The sequence below is a fragment of the Artemia franciscana genome, unplaced genomic scaffold, assembly GCF_032884065.1.
Source record: "Artemia franciscana unplaced genomic scaffold, ASM3288406v1 Scaffold_4661, whole genome shotgun sequence".
NCBI classification, from domain to species: Eukaryota; Metazoa; Arthropoda; class Branchiopoda; order Anostraca; family Artemiidae; genus Artemia; species Artemia franciscana.
Genome location: NW_027065114.1, coordinates 5081 through 23111, shown reverse-complemented (window position 1 = coordinate 23111; position 18031 = coordinate 5081). Strand labels below are relative to the sequence as shown.

General features: G+C 33.3%; 2 non-coding genes across 2 annotated transcripts; both read left to right on the top strand.

Annotated features, from left to right (window-relative positions):
* The first annotated feature begins 1632 nt into the window (after nt 1-1632).
* On the top strand, nt 1633-1705 carry Trnaf-gaa (transfer RNA phenylalanine (anticodon GAA)). The gene has a single exon. It is a non-coding gene; the product is annotated as a tRNA-Phe (tRNA).
* Nucleotides 1706-8816: 7111 nt separating this feature from the next.
* Nucleotides 8817-8889, top strand: Trnaf-gaa (transfer RNA phenylalanine (anticodon GAA)). The gene has a single exon. It is a non-coding gene; the product is annotated as a tRNA-Phe (tRNA).
* Nucleotides 8890-18031: the final 9142 nt, after the last annotated feature.

Sequence of the window (18031 nt, the reverse complement as noted above, 5' to 3'; positions counted from 1 at the left end):
ATATATATATATATAGTATATATATACTAGCTGTTGGGGTGGCGCTTCGCGCCACCCCAACACCTAGTTGGTGGGGCGCTTCGCGCCCCCCCGCGCGCGTAAGTCGTTACGCGCCGTATTAGTTACGCGCCATTGTAGTTGTGTCCCTGTGTCCCACCTGTGAATAGAGATAGATATAAATATATGTTTTTAACTACGTAAAACATGCTAATATACAACATTCTTCGCTGTCCCATTGTCTGTGCATATAAATAGATTGTCAGGTTTACTGACTCTTGAACATGCAACATATAATTGTCCATGGGAAAAAACAATCCGTATTCAGATCTATACCTCATTATTCTAATGATGTGTCCCTGTGTCCCGGTCGTCATTTAGATTCCCTGTGTCCCAGTCGTCATTTTTGTCCCGGTGTCCCAGTTTGTAATTTCTCTTTGAGTGTCCCGGTCGTCATTTATATTCCCTGTGTCCCGGTCGTCATTTGTGTCCCGGTCTGTAATTTCTATTCGAACAATCCCTGTGTCCCGGTCGTCATTTATATATCCCGCCTGTGCCCCCGGCGTCCCCGTTGTAGTTGTGTCAATGTGTCCCGGTCGTCATTTATATTCTCGTGTCCCGGTCGTGATTTGTGTCCGGGTGTCCCAGTCTGTAATTTCTCTTTGAGGTTCCCGGTCGTCACTTATATTCCCTCTGTCTCGGTCGTCATTTGTGTCCCGGTCTGTAATTTCTCTTTGAGTGTTTTTTCTTTTTAGTTTTTTTTTTAGTTTTTTACCTTTTTTCCTTTTTCAGTTTTCTTTTTCTTCTTTATTTTTCAGCGTCACTATGAAGTACATATCGACGAACCTTTGTTTTTTAACTTAAATCTGGTAGACATTGATGACCTTATCCAAGTCAAAATCCCCAAGCCAATCATCATCGCTATCATTTTCAGTTTTGATATGTTTTTGACTCTCGCTGTACAGGTGGATTTTCATCTAACTGCGCGGTTTTGCGTTCTTTAGCCGCAAGCCTGTTTTCTTGCTGTTCTTGTGATTCCCCGGCACGCTTTCTTTTCTTAATTTCTCTATCAGCTGCAAGCCTGTTTTCTTGCTGTTCTTGTGATTCCTCGGAACGCTTTCTTTTCTTACTTTCTCTATCAGCAGCAAGTTTTTTGGCATAAACTCTTTGAGCAGCTTCCTCGGCTGTTGCCATTGTAGGTTCTTCAGTCATTTTACAATTAAACATTTTTCCGTGAACAAATGTCTTAAATATCTTGAATGACGTCACCGTCAAAACAAAAATGACGACAACTAATTTCATGACGTCAGTCAACACAGAAACATGACTTCACCTGATCCACAGACAGACAACTTATTTTTATATATATAGATAGATATATATATATATATCTATATTCACAGGTGGGACATAGGGACACAACTGCAATGGCGCGTAACTAATATGGCGCGTAACGACTTACGCGTCCGGGGGGGCTTGGGGGGGCGCGAAGCGCCCCCACCGGCTCCCCACCCCAACAGCTAGTATATATATATATATATATATATATATATATATATATATATATATATATATATATATATATATATATAGATTATTTTCATCAGAACGTACTTGAAAAATAATTTGTAATAAGCCGAAATAGCTCAGATGGGAGAGCGTTAGACTGAAGATCTAAAGGTCCCTGGTTCGATCCCGGGTTTCGGCAAGTTTTTTTGCTTTATGTAACAGACATACAATATATATATATATATATATATATATATATATATATATATATATATATATATATATATATATATATATATATATATCTATATATATAAAAATAAGTTGTCTGTCTGTGGATGTGTGGATGGATGTGTGGATGGATGTGTCAGGTGACGTCACCTGAAAAAACTGGATCAGGTGACGTCAAAACTGAAAAAACTAAAAAAAGGCAAAAACTACAAAAAAAACTAAAAACTAATAAAAAAAATAAAAAAGCTAAAAAACTAAAAAAACTATAAAGGTAAAAACCAATAAAAAATTAAAAAAAAACTGAAAAAACTAAAAAAAGGCAAAAACTACAAAAAAAAAACTAAAAACTAATAAAAAAAGTAAAAAAGCTAAAAAACTAAAAAAACTAAAAAAACTAAAAAAAGGTAAAAAACTAAAAAAAATAAAAAATAAAAAAAAACTAAAAAAAAGGAAAAAACTGAAAAATAAGCTAAAATAAAGGTAAAAACCAATAAAAAACTAAAAAGAAAAAAAGGAAAAAACTAATAAATGACGACACTCAAAGAGAAAGCGACCAGGACAAAAGGAATGTTCGATTAGCAATCAACAAAGCACCGGGACACAGGGAGTATAAATGACGACCAGGACATAAGTAAAAAAAAAAAACTATCTATATATATAAAAATAAGTTGTCAAACTAAAAAAAGGCAAAAACTACAAAAAAACTAAAAACTAATAAAAAAGCTAAAAAACTAAAAAAAACTAAAAAAAAGGCAAAAACTACAAAAAAAACTAAAAACTAATAAAAAAAATAAAAAAGCTAAAAAACTAAAAAAACTAAAAAAACTAAAAAAAGGTAAAAAACTAAAAAAACTAAAAACTAAAAAAAAACTAAAAAAAAAGGAAGAAACTGAAAAATAAGCTAAAATAAAGGTAAAAACCAATAAAAAACTAAAAAAAAACTGAAAAAACTAAAAAAAGGCAAAAACTACAAAAAAACTAAAAACTAATAAAAAAAGTAAAAAAGCTAAAAAACTAAAAAAACTAAAAAAACTAAAAAAAACTAAAAAAAGGTAAAAAACTAAAAAAAATAAAAAATAAAAAAAAACTAAAAAAAAGGAAAAAACTGAAAAATAAGCTAACATAAAGGTAAAAACCAATAAAAACTAAAAAGAAAAAAAGGAAAAAACTAAAAAAAATTTTCATCTAAAAAACTAAAAAAACTAAAAAAGGTAAAAACTAAAAGAACTAAAAAAGAAAAAAATAAATGACGACACTCAAAGAGAAAGCGACCAGGACAAAAGGAATGTTCGATTAGCAATCAACAAAGCACCGGGACATAGGGAGTATAAATGACGACCAGGACATAAGTAAAAAAAAAATTAACAAAACTAAAAAGAAGGTAAAAACTACAAAAAAACTAAAAAGAAAAAAAAAACTAAAAACTAATAAAAAAACTAAAAAATCTAAAAATCTAAATAAACTAAAAAAGAAAAAAAAAAGGAAAAAAATAAAGGAGAAAAACAAAACTAAAAAACGAATGTATATACAGACCGGTACACCGGGATACAAATGACGACCGGGACACAGGGAATATAAATGACGACCGGGACACAGGGACACAACTACAACGGGGACACCGGGGGAAACAGGGGGATATAAATGACGACCGGGACAAAAAAACTAAAAAGAAAAAAAAAACTAAAAACTAATAAAAAAACTAAAAAATCTAAAAATCTAAATAAGCTAAAAAAGAAAAAAAAAGGAAAAAAATAAAGGAGAAAAACAAAACTAAAAAACGAATGTATATACAGACCGGGACACCGGGATACAAATGACGACCGGGACACAGGGAATATAAATGACGACCGGGACACAGGGACACAACTACAACGGGGACACCGGAGGAAACAGGGGGATGTAAATGACGGGACCATTATATGTTGCATGTTCAAGAGTCGGTAAACCTGACAATCTATTTATATGCAAAGACAATGGGACAGCAAAGAATGTTGTATATTCGCAAGTTTTACGTAGTTAAAACCATATATATATATATCTATCTATATTCACAGGTGGGACATAGGGACACAACTACAATGGCGCGTAACTATTATGGCGCGTAACGACTTACGCGCGCGGGGGGGCTTGGGGGGGGGCGCGAAGCGCCCCCACCAACTAGGTGTTGGGGTGGCGCGAAGCGCCACCCCAACAGCTAGTATATATATATATATATATATATATATATATATATATATATATATATATATATATATATATATATATATATATATATATATATATATATATATATATATATATATATATATATATATATATATATATATATATATATATATATATATATATATATATATATATATATATATATATATATATATATATATATATATATATTTATATATATATAAAAATAAGTTGTCTCTGTGTGGATCAGGTGACGTCAAGTTTGTCCGCATATGACGTCTGAATTATTTCACACTAATACAAAAGAAGAAAAAAACTAAAAAAGGTAAAAACTACAAAAAAACTAAAAAGAAAAAAACTAAAAAAGCTAAAAAACTAAAAAAAAGGTAAAAATCTAATAACTAAAAAAAAACTGAAAAAAATAAAAAAAGGCAAAAACTACAAAAAAAATAAAAACTAATAAAAAAACGAAAAAAGCTAAAAAACTAAAAAAACTAAAAAAACTAAAAAAAAGTAAAAAACTAAAAAAAACTAAAAACTAAAAAAGAAAAAAAACTAAAAAAAAGGAAAAAACTGAAAAATAAAAGAGAAAAAGAAAACTAAAATAATATGAATAAATATATATAAAAATAAGTTGTTTGTGGGTTATGTCTGTCTGTCTGTCTGTCGAGTGACGTCGTATTTGTCCGCATATGACGTCTGAATTATTTCACACTAATAAAAAAGAAGAAAAAAAACTAAAAAAGGTAAAAACATTTCACACTAATACAAAAGAAGAAAAAAAACTAAAAAAGGTAAAAACTACAAAAAAACTAAAAAGAAAAAAAAACTAAAAAAGCTAAAAAACTAAAAAAAACTAAAAAAAGGTAAAAAACTAAAAACTAAAAAAACTGAAAAAACTAAAAAAAGGCAAAAACTAAAAAAAACTAAAAACTAATAAAAAAACTAAAAAAGCTAAAAAACTAAAAAAACTAAAAAAACTAAAAAAGCTAAAAAACTAAAAAAACTAAAAAAACTAAAAAAGGTAAAAAACAAAAAAAAAATAAAAACTAAAAAAAGGAAAAAACTGAAAAATAAGAGAAAAAGAAAACTAAAAAATATTAATAAATATAAAAAATATAAATATAAATATAATATAAATTAGCAATCAACAAAGCACCGAGACACAAATGACGACCGGGACACAGGGAGTATAAATGACGACCAGGACATAAGTAAAAAAAAAAAAACTAAAAAAACTAAAAAATGGTAAAAACTACAAAAAAACTAAAAACTAATAAAAAAACTATAAAATCTAAAAATCTAAATAAACTAAAAAAGAAAAAAAAGAAAAAAGGAAAAAAACAAAACTAAAAAACGAATGTATATACAGACCGGGACACCGGGATACAAATGACGACCGGGACACAGGGAATATAAATGACGACCGGGACACAGGGACACAACTACAATGGGGACGCCGGGGGGCACAGGGGGATATAAATGACGACCGGGACAACGGGACACAAGGAATATAAATGACGCCCGGGACACTCAAAGAGAAATCACAGACTGGAACACCGGGACACAAATGACGACCGGGACACAGGGAATATAAATGACGACCGGGACACAGGGACATAACTACAAAGGGGACGCCGGGGTGCACAGGGGGATATATAAATGACGATGGCGACTCAGGGAATGGTCGATTAGCAATCACCATCAACAAAGCTCAAGGGCAATCATTAGAATCATGAGGTATAGATCTGAATACGTATTGTTTTCACATGGACCATTATATGTTGCATGTTCAAGAGTCGGTAAACCTGACAATCTATTTATATGCACAGACAATGGGACAGCAAAGAATGTTGTATATTCGCAAGTTTTACATAGTTAAAAACATATATATATATATATATATATATATATATATATATATATATATATATATATATGTATATATATATATATATATATATATATATATATATATATATATATATATATATATATATATATATATCTATATTCACAGGTGGGACATAGGGACACAACAACAATGGCGCGTAACTAATATGGCGCGTAACGACTTACGCGCGCGGGGGGGCTTGGGGGGGCGCGAAGCGCCCCCATCAACTAGGTGTTGGGGTGGCGCCAAGCGCCACCCCAACAGCTAGTATATATATATATATATATATATAAATATATATATATATATATATATATATATATATATATATATATATATATATATATATATATATATATATATATATATATATATATATATATATATATATATATATATATATATATATATATATATATATATATATATATATATATATATATATATATATATATATATATATATATATATATATATATATACGCGCCCCCCCAAGCTCCCCCGCGCGCGTAAGTCGTTACGCGCCATATTAGTTACGCGCCATTGTAGTTGTGTCCCTGTGTCCCACCTGTGAATAGAGATAGATATAAATATATATTTTTAACTACGTAAAACAAGCGAATATACAAAATTCTTCGCTGTCCCATTGTCTGTGCATATAAATAGATTGTCAGGTTTACTGACTCTTGAACATGCAACATATAATTGTCCATGGGAAAAACAATCCGTATTCAGATCTATACCTCATTATTCTAATGATGTGTCCCTTTGTCCCGGTCGTCATTTATATTCCCTGTGTCTCGGTCGTCATTTGTGTCCCGGTGCTTTGTTGATTGCTAATTTATATTATATTTATATTTATATTTTTTATATTTATTAATATTTTTTAGTTTTCTTTTTCTCTTATTTTTCAGTTTTTTCCTTTTTTTAGTTTTTATTTTTTTTTTGTTTTTTACCTTTTTTTAGTTTTTTTAGTTTTTTTAGTTTTTTAGTTGTTGGGGTGGATCAGGTGACGTCATGTTTCTGTGTCGGCTGACGTCATGTTAAAAAACTAAAAAAAGGAAACAAAAAGAAAAATAGAGGAGAAAAACAAAACTAAAAAAATAAAAATAAAAAAAAAAAATAAAAAGAAAAAAGAAAAAAAAACTAAAAAGACTAAAAAAATGTAAAAACAAAAAAAAACTAAAAAGAAAAAAAGGGGAAAAATACAAAAATTTATTTCATCATTTACCATTTCAAAAACGAATGTATATACAGACTGGGACACCGGAATACAAATGACGACCGGGACACAGGGAATATAAATGACGACCGGGACACAGGGACACAACTACAACGGGGACGCCAGGGGGCACAGGGGGATATATAAATGACGATGGGGACACAGAGAATGTTCGATTAGCAATCACCATCAACAAAGCTCAAGGGCAATCATTAGAATCATGAGGTATAACTAAAAAAAACTAAAAAAAAGGCAGAAAACTAAAACCTAAAAAAAAGACCAATTCAAAAACGAATGTATATTTAGACTGGGACACCGGGACACGAATGACGATCGGGACACCGGGACACAAGGAATATAAATGACGCCCGGGACCCTCAAAGAGAATTCACAGACTGGGACACCGGGACATAAATGACGACCGGAACACATGGAATATAAATGACGACTGGGACACCGGGGGGCACACGGGGATATATAAATGACGACGGCGACACAGGGAATCGTCGATTAGCAATCACCATCAACAAAGCTCAAGGAAAATCATTAGAATCATGAGGCATAGATCTGAATACGGATTGTTTTCCCATGGACCATTATATGTTGCATGTTCAAGAGTCGGTAAACCTGACAATCTATTTATATGCACAGACAATGGGACAGCAAAGAATGTTGTATATTCGCAAGTTTTACGTAGTTAAAAACATATATATATATATATATCTATCTATATTCACAGGTGGGACATAGGGACACAACTACAATGGTGCGTAACTAATATTGCGCATAACGACTTACGCGCGCGGGGGGGTTTGGGGGGGGCGCGAACCGCCCCCACCAACTAGGTGTTGGGGTGGCGCGAAGCGCCACCCCAACAGCTAGTATATATATATATCTATATATATAAAAATAAGTTTCCTGTGGATCAGGTGACGTCATGTTTCTGTGTTGACTGACGTCATGAAATTAGTTGTCGTCATTTCTGCTTTGACGGTGACGTCATTAGACCGAGACAGAGGGAGTATAAGTTACGACCGGGAACCTCAAAGAGGAATTACAGACTGGGACACCCGGACACAAATAACGACCGGGACACAGGGAATATAAATGACGACCGGGACACAGGGATTGTTCGAATAGAAATTACAGACCGGGACACCGGGACACAAATGACGACCGGGACACCGGGACACAGGGAATATAAATGACGACCGGGACACTCAAAGAGAAATTACAAACTGGGACACCGGGACACAAATGACGACCGAGACACAGGGAATATAAATGACGACCGGGACACAGGGACACATCATTAGAATAATGAGGTATAGATCTGAATACGGATTGTTTTTCCCATGGACAATTATGTTGCATGTTCAAGAGTCAGTAAACCTGACAATCTATTTATATGCACAGACAATCGGACAGCGAAGAATGTTGTATATTCGCATGTTTTATGTAGTTAAAAACATATATTTATATCTATTTCTATTCACAGGTGGGACACAGGGACACAACTACAATGGCGCGTAACTAATATGGTGCGTAACGACTTACGCGCGCGGGGGGGCTTGGGGGGGCGCGAAGCGCCCCACCAACTAGGTGTTGGGGTGGCCACCCTAATAGCTAGTATATATATATATATATATATATATATATATATATATATATATATATATATATATATATATATATATATATATATATATATATATATATATATAATATATATAGATTATTTTCATCATAACGTATTTGAAAAATAATTTGTGATAAGCCGAAATAGCTCAGATGGGAGAGCGTTAGACTGAATATCTAAAGGTCCCTGGTTCGATCCCGGGTTTCGGCAAATTTTTTTGCTTCTTTTTGTCTTTAATCAAACTTTGTGATAAGTACCAGATTTGCTAAAATCACATAATAAATAATATCACAGTAGCGAAATAAGTCAAATTTTAAAGAACTGTATAAGAACAATGAAACTTCTATCAGAAAATTAATAGGAAGCCGATTTCATTTCCAAGAAATAATTATCAATAAACCAAAATTGTTTTGAACCGAAATTGACAATTTAAGTGAATTTGTTCAAAATTCCATAGTGGCATTTGATCAAAGCTAGAAAATTTGATACACACAATTCTAAACAAACAATTTCTGATAAATGTTGTCGTATTATTTTTGAGTTGGTTGAACCTGATCTTGCCAATTCGCAGTAATATAGTAACTGAAAAAAGGCAACTAGGACACGAATACATATAACCAAAATGGCTTACAACCAGTTCGCGACCGAACCAGTTCACGAAACAACATATATTGGCATTTTTTCTCATTAAGAGCTAGTAAATTCCTTGAATACCAAAAAGAAAGACCTTGTAACGTGCATTAAAGATTTCAGAAAATAACTGCTAAGTCCCAGTGACGTCATATGCAAACCCCCTCAACAAAAAAAAAACATACAACTTATTTTTATGTATATAGAAGATAGTGTAACAGACATACAACTTATGTAACAGACATACAACTTATTTTTATATATATAGATTATTTTCATCAGAACGTTTTTGAAAAATAGTTTTTGATAAGCCGAAATAGCTTAGATGGGAGAGCGTTAGACTGAAGGTTTAAAGGCCAAAATGGCTTACAACCAGTTTGCGACCGAACAGTTCACGAAACAACATATATTGGCACTTTTTCTCATTGAGAGCTAGTAAAGTCCTTGAGTACCAAAAAGAAAGACCTTGTAACGTGCATTAAAGATTTTAGAAAAGAACTGCTAAGTCCCAGTAAGAGGAAAAAATTATGTTTTAAGTAATTGGTCAGAGCTTGGTTCAAGGTCTGACTTGGCCAGGTTCCACCAGTTGCTCTAAAATCCCTTTTGAAACTTAAAAAGGGCAGTATAACTTCCAATTTTAAGTCAAATGAGCCCCATCTGAAGTTTACACCACCGCTAATTCCCCGGTTTCCAAACACTAAATATGATCTTTAGACAAGTTCAATTCTGAAGACTATGAAAAAGCATTTATTTTAATTATTATGTTTAATATGTCTATATTATTATGTCTATATTTAATATGTCTATATATGTCTATATCTAATTAAGGTGTGATCAACTGGAGAATCAGGTACTGTAAAGTGATGTCAAGGACCTCAAATTGAATCTGTTAATTCATGGCATGCCTACTGAGTGGGAGTCTCAAACTTTTGACCTATAATGGGAACCAGTCTCCTGTAGACATGCTAGAATCAGACTAAAGGGAAACCCTGCAAATGTGTCGATAATTTTTACCTATGCCCTCACCCGTGACGCTAATGAAACGATCAAGGATGTTTTTTTCGGCAAACTGCAGCAGTTGACTTCTTCTATAGCCGCAGGTAATTACTTGATTGTTGCTAGAGACTTCAACGCAAGAGGTGGTCAGTCAGAAAGACCACAAGACAAATCCTTGGAAAATTTGGACAGGGTCACAGATGCGAGAATGGGCAGATGATGGAGAATATAGCACGATTACATGACACCCGCAAGATTTACCAGATCCTGAATGAATCCGTTGGTAAGAAAGCTGCTGTCTGAGAAATAGTCAAAAACATATCATGAAAAATCATTAGTTGTCAGAAAGAAACACTCAGCAAGATAGAAGGATCACTTTCAGTTCCTTCTAAACTCATCCCCTTCATCTGCTCATGGTGCCTTCCCACTGTTTGTCTCTAAAGAGCCTTACAATATCGAGCTGGATACACCGACCAGAGCCGAAATACTAAAAGCGATCAAGACCCTAAGACACCACAAAGCCCCAAATGAAGACGGTCTCCCCCTGGAACTATACAAACGATGCCCTTAGGTCACTGCTAAACAGCTCCATGGCATTCTCGAAGAAGTGTGGAGGACAGACACTTTTCCAAAGAATTTGAAGACATAAGTCATCCTCTCATTCTATAAGAAAGGAGACAAAACCGAATGCAAAAATTACCGCGGAATAAGTCTCATAGACATTGCAGCACAAATATTCGAAATCATACTCTTGAACCGCTTCAAAGGGGCTAGAGAGGAAAGAACTCGAGAAAATCAAGTCGGCCCTCGACCGACGTATAGACGGTAGAAGTTGTACTGATAATATCTTTGCCTTTCGAATCATTATCCAGCAGTTTGAAAGGCACAACCTACCCCTGATCTTGATGTTCCTGGACTTCATTGCCGCCTTAATTCTGTCACTTGCCAGAAACTTTAAAAGATCCTAGAGAATGATGGAATGCCGCCGAAGTTTGTTGAACCGATGAAGGCAAACTATGACACTTCAGTGAGCCGATTTAGAGTCTATGGCGAAGAAAGCGAAGAATTTCTGGTTGAGTTTGGAATAAAACAAGGGTGAGTCCTCTCTCCGACTCTGTTCAATTATTGCATCGATTGGGTGCTTGAAATTGCTTTATCGTCTTATCCAGATGGACATAATCTCTCACTGGCTGACCTTTATTATGCAGATGATCTTGGTCTCCTGTCAGACCTTGTAGAAGCCCAAATTATACTTGACAGCGTTGTGGCCTGGGCAGACCTGATCACCTTGAAAGTCAGCACAGAGAAAAATAAATTCATGGCTATTAACCACGACAAAGGACCATTCCCGCTGACAGCCAAACAAGTTCAGCTAGAAAAAGTCAACCATTTCACATATTAAGTCTCCCAGATTTGTACTGACGGATCTTCTGCCAGTTTTTTCTTTTTTTTTAGTTTTTAAGCCTTTTTGTTTTCTTAGCTTTTTTCGTGTTTTACCTTTTTTTTTAATTTTTTTTAGGTTTTCTCTTTTTAGGTTTTTTCTTTTCAAAATTTTATTTTTAGTTTTTAGTTTTTTCTTTTTTTTTAGTTTTTTAGCCTTTTTGTTTTCTTAGCTTTTTTCATTTTTTACCTTTTTTTTTAATTTTGTTTAGGTTTTCCCTTTTTAGGTTTTTTTTCAAAATTTTATTTTTAGTTTTTAGTTTTTTCTTTTTTTTAGTTTTTAGTTTTCTTTTTAGTTTTTTACCTTTTTTTTTCTTTTTTCAGTTTTCTTTTTCTTCAATATTTTTTCAGACGTCATATGCAAACCCTCAACACAAAAATATATACAACTTATTATATGTATATAGAAGATAGTGTTACAGACATACAACTTATGTAACAGACATACAACTTATTTATATATATATATATATATATATATATATATATATATATATATATATATATATATATATATATATATATATATATATATATATATATATATATATATATATATATATATATATATATATATATATATATATATATATATATCTTCTATCTATATAAAAATAAGTTGTTTGTCTGTCTGTCGACTGACGTCATGTTTGTGTGTCGAATGACGTCATGTTTGTCGACTGACGTCATTATAAGGATTGAGCTGTATGTCGTCATGAAGTTGTTTGTCGTCTGACGTCATGTTTGTCGACTAACGAAACTACAGACCGGGACACAAATGACGTGTTATGTCTGTTATAACGTAATAGAGGCAACAATCTTGACAGGGCCTTTTGAGGGTGAGGCTTTTCTTATTCCACGCATTCTCATGATTCCAATGGATCTGCCTTTTCAACCTAAAAGATTGCAATTCCCAATTTGATTAGCATATTTAGTTTTCAGTCCAGAACCACTAAAGCTATTATGTAAATATCAAAAATATTTATGTTGTCTGAGCAATAATTTTTAGTTTTTATTTCAAAATAGAAAATTACCTGACAATTTTAGAATTATATCTATCTATATATATAAAAATAAGTTGTCTGTCTGTGGATCAGGTGACGTCATGTTTCTGTGTTGACTGACGTCATGAAGTTAGTTGTCGTCATTTTTGCTATGACGGTGACGTCATTAAAGATATTTAAGACATATATGTTCACGTAGAAATCTATTAATGTTTAAGTTTAAAATGAGTGATGAACTTACAATGGCAAAAGCCGATGAAGATGCTCAAAGAGTCTATGCCAAAAACTTGCTACTGATAGAGAAAGTCAGAAAAGAAAGCGTGCCGAGGAATCCAAAGAACAGCAAGGAAACAGGCTTGAGGCTAAAGAACGCAAATCTATATATATAAAAATAAGTTGTTTGTCTGTTTGTCGACTGACGTCATGTTTGTGTGTCGACTGACGTCATGTAAGTCGACTGACGTCATTATAAGGATTGAGCTGTATGTCGTCATGAAGTTGTTTGTCGTCTGACGTCATGTTTGTCGACTAACGAAACTACAGACCGGGACACCGGGACACAAATGACGTGTTATGTCTGTTATAACGTAATAGAGGCAACAATCTTGACAGGGCCTTTTGAGGGTGAGGCTTTTCTTATTCCACGCATCCTCATGATTCCAATGGATCTGCCTTTTCAACCTAAAAGATTGCAATTCCCAATTTGATTAGCATATTTAGTTTTCAGTCCAGAACCACTAAAGCTATTATGTAAATATCAAAAATATTTATGTTGTCTGAGCAATAATTTTTAGTTTTTATTTCAAAAAAATAGAAAATTACCTGACAATTTTAGAATTATATCTATCTATATATATAAAAATAAGTTGTCTGTCTGTGGATCAGGTGACGTCATGTTTCTGTGTCGACTGACGTCATGAAGTTAGTTGTCGTCATTTTTGCTATGACGGTGACGTCATTAAAGATATTTAAGACATATATGTTCACGTAGAAATCTATTAATGTTTAAGTTTAAAATGACTGATGAACTTACAATGGCAAAAGCCGGTGAAGATGCTCAAAGAGTCTATGCCAAAAACTTGCTACTGATAGAGAAAGTCAGAATAGAAAGCGTGCCGAGGAATCAAAAGAACAGCAAGGAAACAGGCTTGAGGCTAAAGAACGCAAAACCGCGCAGTTAGATGAAGATCCACCTGGACAGCGAGAGTCAAAACATATCAAAACTGAAAATGATAGCGATGATGATTGGGTTTGGGATTTTGACTTGGATAAGGTCATCGATGCCTACCAGATTTTAGTTAAAAAAACAAAGGTTCGGCGATATGTATTTCATAGTGAAGCTGAAAAATACAGAAGAAAAAGAAAACTGAAAAAAGAAAAAATGTAAAAAACTAAAAAATACTAAAAAAGAAAAAACAATCAAAGAGAAATTACAGACCGGGACACAAATGACGACCGGGACAGAGGGAATATAAATAACGACCGGGACACTCAAAGAGAAATTACAGACTGGGATACCGGGACACAAATGACGACCGGGACACAGGCAATATAAATGACGACCAGGAAACAGGTATTTAAGAATATCGTTCAAAGACAAATTTTTAATTGTAAGAAGACCGTTGAAAGAGAAATTTCTAATTGTAAAATGACTGAAGAACCTACAATGGCAACACCCGAGGAAGCTGCTCAAAACGAATGTATTCAAGCCGAAGTAGCTGAGTTGGTAAAGCGTTATGTTTCAGGTTCTAGGTTTGAACCTTGGCTTTAGCATTAATACAAAAGAAGAAAAAAACTAAAAAAGGTAAAAACTACAAAAAAAACTAAAAAGAAAATATATATATATATTTATATATATCATCTTTTCTACAAAAATAATAATTTAGTGCTTGTGTTTAAAAACAGCAATCGAATTGATGCCTCCTGATACGCAACTATCAACAAAGTGGCAATCGTTTTGGTCGGTGATCAGTTCTTACCTCGAGATAATATTCTTTATAGGCGAAACAATCAGTTGACAAGAATTGCTGAGACTCATCGATGCTACGATGCCCTAAAATATCCTGACGAATATAAGTGACGCCTGGGACACTCAAATAGAAATCACAGACTGGGACACCGGGACACAAATGACGACCAGAACACAGGGAATTTAAATGACGACCCGGACACAGGGACACAACTACAACGGGGACGCCGGGGGGCACAGGGGGATATATAAATGACGACGGCAACAAAGGAAATGGTCGATTAGCAATCACCATCAACAAAGCTCAAGGGCAATCAATAGAATCATAAGGTACAGATCTGAATACGGATTGTTTTCCCAGGGACCATTATGCGTTGCATGTTCAAGAGTCGGTAAACCTGACAATCTATTTATATGCACAGACGATGGGACAGCAAAGAATGTTGTATATTCGCAAGTTTTACGTAGTTAAAAACATATATATATATATATATATATATATATATATATATATATATATATATATATATATATATATATATATATATATATATATATATATATATATACTAGCTGTTGGGGTGGCGCTTCGCGCCACCCCAACACCTAGTTGGTGGGGCGCTTCGCGCCCCCCCGCGCGCGTAAGTCGTTACGCGCCGTATTAGTTACGCGCCATTGTAGTTGTGTCCCTGTGTCCCACCTGTGAATAGAGATAGATATAAATATATGTTTTTAACTACGTAAAACATGCTAATATACAACATTCTTCGCTGTCCCATTGTCTGTGCATATAAATAGATTGTCAGGTTTACTGACTCTTGAACATGCAACATATAATTGTCCATGGGAAAAACAATCCGTATTCAGATCTATACCTCATTATTCTAATGATGTGTCCCTGTGTCCCGGTCGTCATTTAGATTCCCTGTGTCCCAGTCGTCATTTTTGTCCCGGTGTCCCAGTTTGTAATTTCTCTTTGAGTGTCCCGGTCGTCATTTATATTCCCTGTGTCCCGGTCGTCATTTGTGTCCCGGTCTGTAATTTCTATTCGAACAATCCCTGTGTCCCGGTCGTCATTTATATATCCCGCCTGTGCCCCCGGCGTCCCCGTTGTAGTTGTGTCAATGTGTCCCGGTCGTCATTTATATTCTCGTGTCCCGGTCGTGATTTGTGTCCGGGTGTCCCAGTCTGTAATTTCTCTTTGAGGTTCCCGGTCGTCACTTATATTCCCTCTGTCTCGGTCGTCATTTGTGTCCCGGTCTGTAATTTCTCTTTGAGTGTTTTTTCTTTTTAGTTTTTTTTTTAGTTTTTTACCTTTTTTCCTTTTTCAGTTTTCTTTTTCTTCTTTATTTTTCAGCGTCACTATGAAGTACATATCGACGAACCTTTGTTTTTTAACTTAAATCTGGTAGACATTGATGACCTTATCCAAGTCAAAATCCCCAAGCCAATCATCATCGCTATCATTTTCAGTTTTGATATGTTTTTGACTCTCGCTGTACAGGTGGATTTTCATCTAACTGCGCGGTTTTGCGTTCTTTAGCCGCAAGCCTGTTTTCTTGCTGTTCTTGTGATTCCCCGGCACGCTTTCTTTTCTTAATTTCTCTATCAGCTGCAAGCCTGTTTTCTTGCTGTTCTTGTGATTCCTCGGAACGCTTTCTTTTCTTACTTTCTCTATCAGCAGCAAGTTTTTTGGCATAAACTCTTTGAGCAGCTTCCTCGGCTGTTGCCATTGTAGGTTCTTCAGTCATTTTACAATTAAACATTTTTCCGTGAACAAATGTCTTAAATATCTTGAATGACGTCACCGTCAAAACAAAAATGACGACAACTAATTTCATGACGTCAGTCAACACAGAAACATGACTTCACCTGATCCACAGACAGACAACTTATTTTTATATATATAGATAGATATATATATATATATCTATATTCACAGGTGGGACATAGGGACACAACTGCAATGGCGCGTAACTAATATGGCGCGTAACGACTTACGCGTCCGGGGGGGCTTGGGGGGGCGCGAAGCGCCCCCACCGGCTCCCCACCCCAACAGCTAGTATATATATATATATATATATATATATATATATATATATATATATATATATATATATATATATAGATTATTTTCATCAGAACGTACTTGAAAAATAATTTGTAATAAGCCGAAATAGCTCAGATGGGAGAGCGTTAGACTGAAGATCTAAAGGTCCCTGGTTCGATCCCGGTTTCGGCAAGTTTTTTTGCTTTATGTAACAGACATACAATATATATATATATATATATATATATATATATATATATATATATATATATATATATATATATATATATATATATATATATCTATATATATAAAAATAAGTTGTCTGTCTGTGGATGTGTGGATGGATGTGTGGATGGATGTGTCAGGTGACGTCACCTGAAAAAACTGGATCAGGTGACGTCAAAACTGAAAAAACTAAAAAAAGGCAAAAACTACAAAAAAAAACTAAAAACTAATAAAAAAAATAAAAAAGCTAAAAAACTAAAAAAACTATAAAGGTAAAAACCAATAAAAAATTAAAAAAAAACTGAAAAAACTAAAAAAAGGCAAAAACTACAAAAAAAAAACTAAAAACTAATAAAAAAAGTAAAAAAGCTAAAAAACTAAAAAAACTAAAAAAACTAAAAAAAGGTAAAAAACTAAAAAAAATAAAAAATAAAAAAAAACTAAAAAAAAGGAAAAAACTGAAAAATAAGCTAAAATAAAGGTAAAAACCAATAAAAAACTAAAAAGAAAAAAAGGAAAAAACTAATAAATGACGACACTCAAAGAGAAAGCGACCAGGACAAAAGGAATGTTCGATTAGCAATCAACAAAGCACCGGGACACAGGGAGTATAAATGACGACCAGGACATAAGTAAAAAAAAAAAAAACTATCTATATATATAAAAATAAGTTGTCAAACTAAAAAAAGGCAAAAACTACAAAAAAACTAAAAACTAATAAAAAAGCTAAAAAACTAAAAAAAACTAAAAAAAAGGCAAAAACTACAAAAAAAACTAAAAACTAATAAAAAAAATAAAAAAGCTAAAAAACTAAAAAAACTAAAAAAACTAAAAAAAGGTAAAAAACTAAAAAAACTAAAAACTAAAAAAAACTAAAAAAAAGGAAGAAACTGAAAAATAAGCTAAAATAAAGGTAAAAACCAATAAAAAACTAAAAAAAAACTGAAAAAACTAAAAAAAGGCAAAAACTACAAAAAAACTAAAAACTAATAAAAAAAGTAAAAAAGCTAAAAAACTAAAAAAACTAAAAAAACT